Source organism: Melanerpes formicivorus, unplaced genomic scaffold, assembly GCF_026170545.1.
Source record: "Melanerpes formicivorus ecotype bairdi unplaced genomic scaffold, bMelFor1.0.p_v2 SCAF_2, whole genome shotgun sequence".
In the NCBI taxonomy this organism is placed as follows: domain Eukaryota; kingdom Metazoa; phylum Chordata; class Aves; order Piciformes; family Picidae; genus Melanerpes; species Melanerpes formicivorus.
In genome coordinates this window covers 5,892,239-5,897,127 of record NW_027142354.1, presented here as the reverse complement: position 1 = coordinate 5,897,127, position 4,889 = coordinate 5,892,239, and the positions used below count along the sequence as shown (strand labels likewise).

Genomic DNA, 4,889 nt, shown 5'->3' with positions numbered 1-4,889 from the left:
ACTAGTTGTGTTCACAGAATCATAGAATCAACAAGGTTGGAAAAGACCTCAAAGATCATCAAGTCCAACCTGTCACCACAGACCTCGTGCCTACTAGACCATGGCATCAATCCCCTCTTGAACAGCTCCAGGAGTGGTGACTCCACAACCTCCCTGGGCAGCCCATTCCAATGGCTAACAACTCTCTCTGTGAAGAACTTTCTCCTCACCTTGAGCCTAAACTTCCCCTGGTGCCTCTTGAGACTGTGTCCTCTTGTTCTGGTGCTGGTTGCCTTGGAGAAGAGACCAACCCCCACCTGGATACAACCTCCCTTCAGGTAGTTGTAGACAGAATTAAGGTCTCCCCTGAGCCTCCTCTACTCCAGGCTAAACAATCCCAGCTCCCTTAGCCTCTCCTCATAGGGCTTGTGCCCAAGGCCTCTCATAAGCCTCAGAACCAAAACCAAAAATGAGATATACCCATATTTCCCTAAACCACCTTGTGTTTACATACCAAATATGTCTTTTATTTCCCCCTCCCCTTTTATTTTAATTGTCTGCTTGTACATTTGTGATATTTAGATGATGTGAAACATACTGCTTCATGAAATTTCTATTGAGAGCTCTGCCATCAGTATATCTGCTACTGGATAAATTTTAATACAGCTTTGCCTTTGTGAATTCTTTTGAACCAAATATAATTACACATTTTTTATGGCACTGCAAGATAATGCTTTAGCTTTGTTGGACACAGAGGTTTCATAGATAAGGAAAACCGAAGTCTGAAATTCAGCATCTAAAATGATGCACTTAAAAGCAGTCTAAGTTCACTGTCACTGGCAGCAACCTGAAAAGGTTGCTCCTTTTTGAATAGCTGAACCTGAGAAAAAGTACTGTTCCCCACAGGCATCTAGGAAGCCATTAAAATTTCTCGAACTGTTCCAAAATGCATAGACCTAATTAAAGAGAAGTCTCTGTGTTCTTCTTCCCAGGGGTGGGCTGGTAAACCAACAGCAAACTATTCTGATATTGGAAACAGGAGGAGCATGAAGATTACCCCTGAGGAGAGCACAGCCATGGCACTGCAACACTGGTGTGGAGCCAAGATCTCTGGAGCAATTCTAGTACCTGCTAGTACTTGGAGATGGCTGCTGTTTTAACAGCTCGTTCTACCTGGACAATCCTAGCTGCCCACGGTTGCTAGACTTTATTAAGTTTTATTATCACAATTCTGTGATCTGTTAAATATTACTGCTTTCTTTAGTGGCTATTTAAAAGTTTTATACCATCTTTGTTTTATACAATCCTTGTTAACCAAACCAAACAAACCCAAAACAAAACAACCAGAAATGCTTTCCCTGGCAGAGGCTAAAAACAAATGAGACCAACAGCCTCATCAAATTACCTCACCACTTTTCAGTATATCCTTATATTTTATTTTTTTCTTTAAGGAAAACTGTTACAGGTTGAGGACTAAGTGTCCTACCATAGAGATAAAAAGTCCTTCAAGGGCTAGGCAGCCCAGGGGGAAGGACAGGATATTGGAATATTTATTATTCCATCCCATCATCCTGCAGTCTCTATATAACCAGACATCACAGCCCATTTTTTCCTCTTTCTCCAGCCTCTCCTGGCACATGTGGCTCTTTTTATTTCTGTGGTTTGTAGGGCAGTGTGAGCTTACTGCTAGCTTGTGGGGGGCATCAAGGCTTGGCAGGCCTGTCTCACTGAGGGGAAGGTTTTTGCTTAGTGAAGCCTGGGCTGAGATTGATTTTGATTTGTGTTTATTTTTTTTTTACTTCTGCTCTTATATCTTTTGTATTTTGGGGTATTTTTGTAAATATTTTTGTTTGCTTGTTTGTTTTTCATTTAACCTTCAATTCTGTGTGAGTGTTTTTAGTAACCCTTTTGGGGTAAAATGCTTCCTGTCCTTTTGCCCTGGGTAGCTCGTGGCTCAAACCAGGACTGAAACCCTATAATGAGCAGGAAATAAATAGCATAAAGATGATGGAAGCAATTTCTGGTAAAGTTTGAAGAATGCAAACTTCAACCATGGTCATTTTTGACTAATTTAGGCAAGCTTTGGTAAAATTCCATGTGATTTATTATAGATTTTGAAGCCTTCTAGCCACACTTTTAGCCATTCATGTGCCCTGTTCAACGATCCTTATTTAACAGTCACTTCTGGATATTTGTAAGTAAGTTAGATATGTACCAGAATGCTTTGCCCTACTTTTTCCCTGATTCCAAAAGTCTTTATCTTCCATGATTCAAATAGGACAGATGGCCCAGAAGAGATTAACAGACCTCCTGAGACACATTTCATTAAAACTGGGAGGTCTGTTATAGTTCAATAGTTATGTGATCTTTATTCTAAAAATGATATAATAGTTATGATTGGAACAGCTTGGATATTTCAGATTTTATTACCAATTAACCTTCAAAATCATGTAATGATTACAGACATAACTGATGCCTTTTTCATTTCATATATAATACAGAATAATTGTAGTGGTTTTTAAAATTATGCAATATACTTTTAAAATTTCTTCCTTTCTGTTTCTGATTAGACTCAAAACCTGTCTGGGTTGCTTATCAGGATAACTAATTTAGAGATCATGGACAGTCAGATACCATTGCACAGTCAGACACCATTGCACAGTCAGACTGTCACTTAACTTCAGAATTACTTCAAGTCACTGTGTTTACGACATACTAGAGGTGAAAAAATAATTTGTTATCACAGTATCACAAAGTTTGGAAGAGACCTCAAAGATCATTGAGTCCAACCTGTCACCACAGACCTCAGGACTAGACCATGGCACCAAGTGCCACATCCAATCCCCTCTTGAACACTTCCAGGGATGGTGACTCCTCCACCTCCCTGGGCAGCACATTCCAATGACGAATGACTCTCTCGGTGAAGAACTTTCTCCTCACTTCGAGCTTAAACTTCCCCTGGTGCAGCTTGAGACTGTGCCCCCTTGTTCTGGTGCTGGTTGTCTGGGAGAAGACACCAACCCCATCCTGGCTACAAACACCCTTCAGGTAGTTGTGGAGAGCAATGAGATCTCCCCTGAGCCTCCTCTTTTCCAGGCTAAACAACCCCAGCTCCCTCAGGCTCTCCTCATAGGGCTTGTGCTCAAGGCCTCTCACCAGCCTTCTTGTCCTCTGGACACATTCAAGTGTCTCGATGTCCTTCTTAAACTGAGGGGCCCAGAACTGGACACAGTACTCAAGGTGCAGCCTAACCAATGCAGAGTACAGGGGCACAATGACTTCCCTGCTCCTGCTGGCCACATTATTCCTAATACAGGCCAGAAAAAAAATTTACAGTTACAGCTGTGAAGCTCCACACAGTTCAGAAAATGAATTCTCCTGGTATTTCTTGCAGTAGTGGTTCCTCAAATTTAAAGCGCTTGGAAATGGCCTTCTGCTCTGTTACTTTCTCTTTTTCTGACTGCCTACATTGTCCCAGAGTATATGAAGCCACTACAATTAGTTCTTCTGTCACTATTGATTCTTCCTCTTTAGTCTTCTCAGCATCTACTGATTTTTCAGAGGCACAATCTGCATCTTTCTGAGTGGTATCACTGGGCTCCTCTCCTGGGCTCTTACTCCAGGCCCTGTAAGCAGGATTGTCACTCTGTTCTAACCATGGGTGTTGAAGACATTCTTCAGCAGTTGCCCTGTCCTCAGGTTTCTTAAGCAGCAGAGTTTTGATGAAATCCACAGCAGACTCTGATATGAGGTCAAAGTCTTCTCCATAGTAACTTATGTTCATTTGAGATATGTTTAAGAATGTTTCTTGTTTGTCATCCCCTAAGAAAGCTGATATTCCTGTTAGCATAACAGATGCCAGGACTCCAATGCTCCACATGTCAGTTGCTGTACTGATTGGGTCATAACTCAGAATTTCAGGAGCTACGTATTCCGGAGTTCCCATAATTTCTCTCAGTTCCTCACTGCTCTTCATTATCCTGGAAAGGCCAAAATCTACTATCTTAGTGTCACCCAGAGGATACTTACTGGTTAGCAGAATATTTTGGGGCTTTAAGTCAAAATGAACCACATTGTTTCTGTGCAAGAATGAAACTCTTTCTAAGATCTGCTTCATGAGTCATTTCACATCTCTTTCTTTGAAGGCCTCCTCCCTTTCAGCCACACACTGGTCCAAGATTTCACCTCCAGCAGCATATTACAGGAATAAAACCATCTCTGTTGCAGTCTCATAAACTTCATGCAGGTTAATGACCCAAAGGTTGCATTGTGCGAGCTCAAGGATTCCCATCCTTGAGTGAATGAATTCAGGATTCCCATCCTAATAGGTGACATGTTAACAAGCAATGAGTTTATAGATGCATTCATTGTTTCAGGTCTAAATAGTAACAAAGCCAACTTATGAAGAAACTGTTTCTTCAGGTGGTTGAGGGGGGGTTGTTTATTTTTAATTTGATTTCTGGAGTGACATGTGTAATGCTTTCATGGTATCTCTTTATTTTAAACATCACATTTGTTTGTCTCATCTGAATAAGGTGACTGGCTTGAGAGAAGCCCTGAAGAAAGGGACTTGGGGGTACTTGTGGACGAGAAGCTCAGCATGACCTATCAGCATGCATTTGCAGCCCAGAAAGCAAATCATATCCTAGGCTGCATCAAGAGAAGTGTAGCCAGTAGGTTGAGGAAGGCGATTTCCCCCCCCTCTACTCCACTCCTGTGAGACCCCACCTGGAGTACTGCATCAAGTTCTGTAATAACATGAACAATCTGGACATGCTGGAACATGACCAGAGAAGGGCCAAGAGGATGATCAGAGGGCTGGAGCTCTTCTCCTATGGACACAGACTGCAAAGGTTGGGGTTATTCAGTGTGGAGAAGAGAAGGCTCCAAGGAGACCTTATTGTGGTCCT

The 4,889-nt window shown here is 41.9% G+C and overlaps 1 pseudogene; it reads right to left on the bottom strand.

Annotated features, from left to right (window-relative positions):
- Positions 1-3,340: 3,340 nt before the first annotated feature.
- LOC137445457 (serine/threonine-protein kinase 17A pseudogene) lies at positions 3,341-4,270 on the bottom strand (annotated as a pseudogene).
- Between the last annotated feature and the right edge of the window lie 619 nt (positions 4,271-4,889).